The 10,353-nt window shown below is 33.8% G+C and overlaps 1 pseudogene; it reads right to left on the bottom strand.

Moving 5' to 3' along the window:
- Window positions 1-2,481: 2,481 nt before the first annotated feature.
- LOC123533384 (Na(+)/citrate cotransporter-like) overlaps window positions 2,482-10,353 on the bottom strand; it is a 77,885-nt pseudogene continuing 70,013 nt past the window's right edge.

The following is a 10,353-nucleotide window of genomic DNA, read 5'->3' as shown; positions in this document are numbered from 1 at the left end:
TTAGAGCAATAGCTTTGATAGTTTAGGAGAAAAGCTGACCTAAACACAAAACTTGAACAAGAAATCTGACATTTTCTATGTTCAAAAGAGGCCATAATTCTTGCAACAAGCAGGATGGAGTTATGTTTCTTGTTATACATAGTCAGCTTTTAATGGTTAACAAGTGCTACAAGTTTTAAAGCAATAGCTTTGATAGTTTAGGAGATAATTGACCTGACCATAAAACTTAAATAGGAAATTTGATCTTTTTACTCCAAAAGGGGCCATAATTCTTGCAAAAAAGTAGAATGGAGTTACGTTTCTTGCTGTGCAGAGTCAGCTATTAATGATGAACAAGTGTTGCAAGTTTTAAAGTAAAAGCTTTGATAGTTTAGGAGAAAAGCCGACCTTAACATAAAACTTAACCAGGCAACGCCGACGCAGACGCCAACGCCGATGACGATCAAGTGATGTCAATAATTTTCAAACAAGAGCTGTCACAGAAGACAGCGCGCTCGACTGTTTCGATGCTGGATAGTAAAACTTGGCATATCTGAGGAAACTGGAGCTGTCACAAGAGTGATTCCAATGGTGGATGAAGATATTGAGTGAGTCAAAAATATTAAGTAATAAGAGAGGTAAAGATAAAGTGTATCAAACACTATATAAGTATATTCTAAGCAAAAAGGGGGCATAATTCATTAAAGATTGGTGCAAAAGTTATGCACCTTGTGTCATATGATGTGGGTGATGATGTGGAACAACTTCTTCAAGTTTGAATTAAATATGCATTTCATAATTATAACTGGGATATAGTGAAAATGCACCAAAATGAACCTTAAATTCTTAAATGTACTAGAGTTATGCACTTTGTGTCATATGATGTGAGTGATGATGTTGAACAATTATTTTAAGTTTGAATCAGATCCATTCAGCAATAACAGAGGTAGAGTGAAAGAGTTTTAAAACTTTAACCTGAAATTCTAAGTAAAAAGGGGAAATACTTCATGAAAAATTGTGCCAGGGTTATGCACCTTGCTTCATATGATGAGGGTGATGATGTTGAACAACTATTTTAAGTTAGAATCAAATCCATTCAGTAATAACACAGATAGAGTGAAAGTGCATCATAACTTAACCTGAAAATCTAAGTGAAAAGGGGACAAATCACGAAATATTGGTACCAGAGTTATGACCCTTAGGTCAGATGATGTAGGTGATGATGAAGAATAACTATTTTGAGTTTGAATCAAATCCATTAAGTAATTACAGAGATAAATAGAAAAAAGAGAAAGTGTAAAAAAACAAAAACTTTAACCAAAGTTGGAACGCGGAAAGACGCCGACGCCTGGTCGAGTAGGATAGCTCTCCTTATACTCCGTATAATCGAGCAAAAAATCAGATGAGCCAAAAAGGAACCCCATATTCTATAACAATGCTTAAGATATCTGTGTTAAATTATATACAAACATTTAAATATGCAGACAAAGGGAATATACAACTATCAAAGATCATATGTTGTGCTGTACATGATATATATTGATGATAACATAAGTGCCAAAGAGCTGAGGTCTGATTTATCAAGTACATAATACGGTAAATATTAATCTTTATGTCTATAGTATTGATTGTGACCATCTGCTGATATGTTTTCTATATAACTGAACAATCCCTTACGCAAGTAGGGTACCACAAACATTTTGACAAAAGCTTTGTAATGATCAACTGATGCCAGTAACGTAAGTACTATTTAGAGCACTGAATAGAAAGTAATGTCATTTAGTGTTTAACAATATGGTTCATACAACTACATTCTATAAAGGGAGATAATTTAACAAATGAGCGAGATTGACTCATCATTTAATACACTTCAGTTTCTTTCAGTGGTCTTTATCATTGTGTGAAATTTCAACAAAAATGATTGGTTAAATTTAGAATTATTCTTTGGAAAAGAAATGTTATATGTAAGTTTAATAAAGGGAGATAATTCAAAAAGTAAGCTAGATAGATTTATTGTACTTGTACAAAGCACTTTTCCTTAATGTCCTTTTAATTCCATTTATCACTTTTGGATAACATTTTGGATAACATATTAATAGTATCTATAGATGACATTGTCTCAACGTAAATAAATAAAGTGCATGACCTTTGACCCAAATTTCAGACATTGTTTCTATTTGTCATGTTCTGTTTTAGCTTTGCATCAATTCTATGTGACTAAAAATAGTTTCATAATGCATTTAGGGTACAATTTTCCAGAAAAATTACCAATACATAATCATTGAAAAAAAAAGCTACACAAAAAAGTTGCAAAATCAGAATTTCATAGCATGACCTTTTGACCCCTCTAATTTACATAAAACATCGTTATATTTTTTGGAGACAGCTATCAAAGTAACCGGTAAGGTTCAAGCTTCAACAAATATGTTGTATTAGGGCATTAACATGCCGGCCCTCATAAAATGATTTCTAGAGCACTTTTGTCACTAAAACCACCAGACTATTACTGTTTCCTTTCACTGTGATATCTATTATAGCTTATTCCAATAAATATAAGTTCTGCTATCTCCTTTCTGGTGAAAGATATCTCTTTGAATATAACATTTCGTGCCCTTTAAATTACCGGATTTTTTTTCAATTTCGATATTTTTTCTAAAAATCGGATGGCAATTAATGACAAGCAAGAGGCATTTATGTGATACCTGTCAGACATAAACAATGAAACTATTTTTAAGGTTTTGGTCGAAGGGAGACCACAACTGAAAAAAAACAAAAAACAATTGGATAAACATGATACTTCAGTGTGTAAATCGAGACATATAGGAACTCATCATCTAATGATTAAATTTCTTTGTATCACTGATGCAGTTCTTTCTGTGAACTTATTTACCGAAACTTCGATAATAAAGTGGCATCTCGATATTTTACCATTTAGATATCACCATACTGGTTTGATCAAAAGCAGGTGTTATAGTACGTCAAAAGGTCAATATCTAAAGGCGTAATTATTTTGATCTCAATATTTCGATCGACATAAATTTTCTCCCTGAAATTTGTCTAAATGTTGTTATACAAAAATAAATTGTGGATAAGATAGAAAATGTCGCCCAACACGACAAAAACGAAAACGTTGCAGGCTTGGATTGGACTGAGCCTGTAGAAATGTATGGAATTTACGTATTTATTTCAACCCAGAGAATGCATTCTTGAAGGAGGATCAAGGAATTCTGAAGGTAGTTGAGTATTTACATGAGATATGAGAAAAGTGTAAGTGTTTTAAAGGAGAGGTGTCCACATAAACACTTTAACATTGTAACTGTAGCTTATGCATAATTAAGATACCCTGTTATGTATGTGCCGCAGTTATCGACACAGGTTTTGTTTGCTCAATGGAGGCTTCACACAGTATTGCGGTGCATGTGCATGTTTTCGAGGAGAGAGCATGTTCTACTTTATCTGGTAGTCATTGTAATATTCGTGTTGAACGTCTCTGGAAAGGTATCCAGCTGGAACATTGAGGATCCCCAGGTATTGATTCCCAATGTGAGACACAGTACAGCAATGATGTTCATTGGAAGCCCAGCCAATGCCTGTGGTAAACAATAGAACATTTAATATAAGAAATCTATCTAAGTGTCCAAAAGTTGCTTGTTACATGATAGAACACTTGTATGATATCAATAATGACACAATTATGTGTCATTATAAGAAATGTCAAGCTGTTAAAACCCAATGACAAATGATTGTGTCTGTAATGTGTGCGATAAAGATTTATTTCATTGTTTCATGGAGTTGCTGTTTTAGGAAACGCTGTATAATGAATATTTTAAAATGACTATAAATCTACAATATATATTTACGTCTTCCGTACATATAATGATTATAGGTGCCTGAATACGTTTCAGGCCGCCGTATTGCAAATTTATCGTTGATGGACATACAGCTAGGAACCTGCCCGTCTTCACACCGCCACCTTTTCCTTATGTACATATAGTAACAAATATTAAAGCTAACACAAATGATGCTGGTCTACACAATACTTATGTAAACTTGTTTTTTTTACATTATCTGATTTAGTAACGATCGCATTCAATAGTCGATTTAACAACCATGACGGAAACAAAGTGATAACTGTAGATAACGGGATAAACGCTGTGAAAATCATGTGCTAATATATATATATACGTACACTTCTATTTGAGAAATAGCACAAAGAGGATATTTGTTTGTTTCTGTGTCAGATTGAAATATCTTCCACTATTGAACACTGAATCATTTTACTTTATAGTTTTTACAAGTGAAAAATACATTTGAATTTATTCCTGAAAAAATACCAGATATATTTTACTTTAATATTTCGATAATTCACTGAAAAATAAAACATGTAGTATGTAATAATCACCATAGATCTTTTTCTCTTTAATAGTATACATTATATACACCACGCCATTGTTTTTACCTGTACGTGCATTTAGATTGTTTTCGCATGTAGTGATAATCATTTAAACATCTCGTGCAAATACAAGCACCTTTCTAAATGACTAAAATAAGCAATAGAGTATTGAAATATGAAAGCGGTTGGTTAATTTACTGTAAACGAACAATGTTCTATAACAAGTTTCTTTGGCTCTCTTTGAATCTGCCAAACATGTTATATCCTAGGTTAAGACCGTTATTCTATTTTGATTCATCATTTTGGCTTTAATTCAATCTAATTAAAAAGTAATTAAAGAAGTCAGCAAGACAAATGATCTTAGATTTAAGGAATTAAATTTAGCAAACAGTGTGCTCTGGTTGATTATTTCAAACTTACGTCCTGCGGAATAATTATTCAGCGAGACGTACAAAAATTCGGAGTGTTTTAATAGCTATATATCACTTCGGCTCTTATGTAGTTCTTTGTGTGAACCAGTAGATCGTAGTGTTAGAACTACAGTGTATAAGAAAGTTGAAATGACGTCACCGTTTGTGTGTATTATTAAAAATAACCTGTCATATTAGAAAACTTAAAATTAACTGATTCGATTACCACTGATTTGCAGTAATTTAATATGCTTGACTGTGTGTAGCTCTTATACTTGTACGCTGTCTTACATGATGCCACTTGTAAAATTTTGAGACCACCGGATGCGAATTAAGGCATAAAGGTCTACCGTTGCCGAGTGGTTTAGTTCGCTAGCTTCGTATTACTGGGCTATCACCGCTCTGGTTTAACATAAAACCTGTGAAGAGATTCCTTGGAAGCATAGGCCGCAACCAAGCAACATAATAGCAGATTTAGTTTGGTCAAGTCCATGAGTTCATGAGAGGCAATGAAATGTGCCCCAAAGCACAAGATCAAGCAGAATTCTATTACAGTAATGTTGAAGCGCTCCATGATCTGAAAGGACAAGAAAACATAACAACATCGAGTCAAAGTACGGGGAGATTTTTTGCAGCAGCCAGATGTCACTTTAAGACTGATGTTGTGATAGTTAATAAAATCTGTGAAGAGATCCATTGGTAGAAACAAAACGCATCCAAACAACATCATAGCGACCTCAGTTTGATTGAGTTTGTTCATCAGAGGATATGGATTTTGCAATATCCCTTTAATACGGCACCTAGCCCCTTAGACGCGGAATTCTAACATGTGCTGAACAGAAGTTCGTTGATTCTACCTAGATACTCAACCGTGTCTGAAATAATACCGCGAAAGACATGTATCATTACAGGTCTCTATATTACTCAGTAATATGCCGACAAAGCAAAAATAAACTGGTTTATCTTTTTACAGCAATAACAATATTCTTGGTATTTACGTACCATATCTGGTATAGTGAGGTACCCTGAAGAGAAAACGATGGCGTTAGGTGGTGTTGCAACCGGTAACATGAATGCAAAGGAACACGCTACGGTGGCTGACATCATCAAGTACAGTGGATGAATGCTTGTTTGAATTGCCTGAAGTGAAAAATCTTTGACATAAATGAAAAAATAAATTGTACATGTAAATGCAAATACGCTTAAATGATAAGATTGCAACAAGAATAAACACGTGCTTTTACTACGAAAGCATACATGCTTAGTGACAAGCCATGAGTCAAATAATACCTGAGCGATCAAACCAAATTGCCCTCTTGAATGTTTATGTCATGTAACAGCAAAACGGAGCACACTCAAAATATTTTTTGTCTCATAAACGACATTCACCTTCGCTAACATTGTCATTAAGCAACTTTAGAGCTGAATGGGGTACGAGGGGATGTAGGAGTCAATAAGAGGACGATGACTGAGTTACTTAACTGTCTGATTTATTTTCCACGACTACTGATATGCCTGCAAAATTATTTGCGCTTTTTTCGTCTGGTAGTTAAATCTAGTTAAGGATAACGCAGATATGGAGAAATGACAACGAAGGTAATACATAAATCAGAACATGTTTTGAACTGCATACAACATCATGTTGTAGCACATGAATGTGTCACTCTCTAAGGAAAGCACCTAAGATAATAATAAAATTATATGTCACATCATAGGACTTCGGCATAAAGTGTGGGCATGCGAGAGCCTGGTAGGCCATCTGGACGGTATTCCGAGGCATCGGATTTGAGTCAATGTCTGACTGCTTATTTGTCATTTGTCACCGAACCTAAGAACGTGACTGCATATGTTACAAGATCATGACGTATACCTTATTTTTAAAGTCCCTTAGAATTTCGAGAACGATTGTTATGTGTCGTGTCACAGAATTTCATTAAATATAAGAGGCCCTTTAGCTCAGCTGGAAGGATATAAAAACGGTATTCCGAGGCCCAGGGTTCGAGACCAAGTTTGAATGCAGATTCTTCTCAACCTGTGTCAATACAATTTTATAAATTTCTAGAAAACAGCAATTACCAGTTCAGAGAGTACTGGCATGAGCAGTGTGGCTGTGGCAGTGTTACTTGTAACTTCAGTGGCTCCAGCGACGATAAAACATATCACTATGTTCATAACCCAACTGTCCATGCTTGCAAAGACTTTCAGCTCATTGCCGACCCATCTTGACAGTCCAGAGCTCTATAAATACATGTAATAATATATGTGTTAGAACCTTGTATTAAATTATCTATGTTTGCGTTTGAATTTTAGTTGAAAAGTGTGCAAAAAAGTGTTTTATATAAAGTGTTTAAGTAAAATTAGTATTCAGTCATACATCAATCAAATACCAGTGAATTACAAAAGCATTAAATATCATGATGTTAACAGTGATGTATCCAGATTTATGTACTTCGGACTCAACAAATTCCGAAAGTATTATTGAAAATTATATTAAAATACAAAAAAGCACTGAAATGAAATTTCCCTGACATGGTATTATGCAGGGTTAAAAAATTCTATGTACTGCAGCAGGTGATTTGGAAAAAAAACCCTAATCATTTCCTAAATTGTTAGTACACTTGCTACCGCTAATGCTTAACTGGACAAAGATGTCGCAATGACGTCTGTGAACTTTTGAATACACGTTTGTTTACCTTACTTGCATCTGCAATGGCAAACCCACCACCAAGCAGAACTATTACACCCCATGGAAGCTTCTGGCTGACAGATTTCCAGTCTATTAGAGGCGTATATGATGGCTTGTCTGTAATAATAAGATTGTTTGTTTGTATTTAGACCTATTTTTATCACATTTGCGATATTCCTCTAGAAGACTATTTGTGATTTTAGTTAGAAGGATAGTAATCCATTTCAAGTGTCCTCTCTTTCCCCTCATATTATAGTACTGGATGTAAGAAAACTGTGAGCTTTCTTAAAATGAGGGAAAGGAGAAAGACATCATAACAATGTGTAATCAACACATGCAGAAACAAATAATATATCTAAAGCTTCAACGTAGGCTGGATAGCTACTTTACACCTAGGCTACGCTACTTCATCATGTCTGTCCAGTAAACAACCGACCCAGTGGCTTATCATAAGCGGGCCACATAGGGGGCACTTAAACTAGTGATCTATTTCAAGTGTCCTCTTTTCCCCCTCATATTATAGTATTGGATGTAAGAAAACTGTGAATTTTTTTTATAATGACAGTGTAACTTTCATCCTATAACACAACCTTCCCTTGACCTTTCCTATTAAAATGTTATGTTTCGTCCTTTTTTAAGTATGAACACGTGCATCATTGCACAAGAAGTTTCCAAATATGTCCACATGCACTATTGCAAAAGAAAGTATTATTGAAATAACCTGTTTATTTGTTGTTGTTTCTTTTAATATAACCACATCTTAATATAACGACATGCATCATGCAAACAAAAATATGACCATGTTTATCCTTGCGCAAGAAATGTCTTACTGAAAAACATTTGCAAACAAGATCACGTGCACCATCGCACAATGGATCTTTATCTGAAAATCACAATGAATCAATATCTGAAAATTTGTTTTGTAGTTTTCAAACATCATCACGTGCATCACTGCACAAAAGAATTGAAAATATGACCACATTAGTTATGAAAAATCTTGTTTATTTGTTGTTGTTATTGTTTTTCAACATGACCACACGCATCATTGAACTAGCAATATGTCAGTGATTTCTTTACAAACATGATCGCGTGTACTATTGCACAAGAAATATGAGCACGTACATCAATGATAAGTGATGTCCCCAACAACACCACTGCACAAATAAAACCAGCAACCGAAAACCATTTTTTTTTTTGTAAATGCGACCACGCAAACTATCGCTACAGAAACCTGTAGCTGAAAACTCGTTTACTTTTACTATTATTTTTCTTTTTCGAATTGACCACGTGCATTATTGCAATAGAGATGTGTCATTGTTTTCAAATATGATCACGCCAATCATTGAAAAAGATACTGACCACGTTCATCGTTGCGCAAGAAATATGTTACTGAAAAACATTTGATTGCAATATAAGATTACGTGTACAACTGCATAATAATTTTATATCTGAAAATTTGTTGTTTTCTTTGGTGTTTTTCTCTCAATCATAATCATTTTTTTTGTAATTTATATTTTATTTCTGGAGACTTCATTTTACAGATTCACATATATCATGAATAAATCAGTAAAGAAATAACAGCATGATATGCTAAATAACAAACAAACAATTGTACATATTACATGGTGACCACAGTCAGTGAATGAAAATAATAGTATTCGTATCTTCTATTGCCAGGAAAAATTTGAAAGTAGATAAACGCTGTACTAGCTAATATAACAGACTTTCTAGCTTGTAAACCAAAAAAGGAAGATATTTTAATCAATTTAATCAATATTTAATCATTCTTTTAACAAAATCACGCACTAGTACATCACTGCACAAAAAGGTATAAATATGGTCACAAGCATCATTGCACTAGAAATTTGTTTTCAAATATGAACACATGCATCATTTCACAAGAAATATGATCACGCTCATCTTTGCACAAGAAATGCAACTGATAAATAATTGTTTGTAAATAAGTTCATATAAATTTTTAATATTTGTTTTATGTTTTCTTTTTCCAGATATGACCACGTGCATAAATGCACAAGCAATTGACAAATATATATACATGTGCACTATAACCCTAAACACTTGTTTCTGTAAAACCCGTTTCTTGATTTGTTGTTGTTGCCCTAAATATCACCACAGGCACCACTGCACTAGAAATGTGTCACTGATTCTTTTATCACTTGTATCACTGCACTAGAAATTTGAAAAATGCTGTCACAAGAAATTTTTAGCTGAAAAAGTACATGTTTGCAAATGAAATCATGTGTTTTCTGTTGTCTCTTTTTACAAAAAGGATCAAGAAATAATTAGGCGATGTTTATTCCAAACACAACCACGAATATCAGTGCACTAGAAATATGTTTTTAATATGAACACGTGCATCATAGCACAAGAAATATGATCAGGCTCATCTTTGCCCAATAAATGAAAAGTGTTTGGTTGCAAGTAAGATCACGTGCACCACTGCAAAAAAATTGTATTTGAATAGTTTGATGTTGCTCTTTTCCCGGATATGACCACGCGCATCATTGCATAAAAAATACAAATAAGTTCAGGTGTACCATTACCCAATGAATTTGTTACTGTGAAACTCGTTTGTTAATTGTTTGTTGTTTCTTAACCTGCATTATTATACAAGAAATAATTAAGCGAAAAATGTTTTGTTTGCAAATAAGATTACGTGCACCATTTCACAAGAACTTTATAACTAAAAATCTGGAGGAATTTTTAAATACATGCTCATGTGCATTATTTCACCAAGAATTTGTCATTGATACTTTTTTCTGTCAAATTAGATCACCTTGCACGAGAAATGTGATCACGTTCATCCTAGCACAAGAAGGTTGTAACTGAAAAACATTATTTTCCAAAAGTGACCACACGCATAA

Source organism: Mercenaria mercenaria, chromosome 12 (assembly GCF_021730395.1).
Source record: "Mercenaria mercenaria strain notata chromosome 12, MADL_Memer_1, whole genome shotgun sequence".
NCBI classification, from domain to species: Eukaryota; Metazoa; Mollusca; class Bivalvia; order Venerida; family Veneridae; genus Mercenaria; species Mercenaria mercenaria.
Note: the sequence above shows the minus strand (reverse complement) of the source record. Positions and strands in the feature narration are given on the sequence as shown.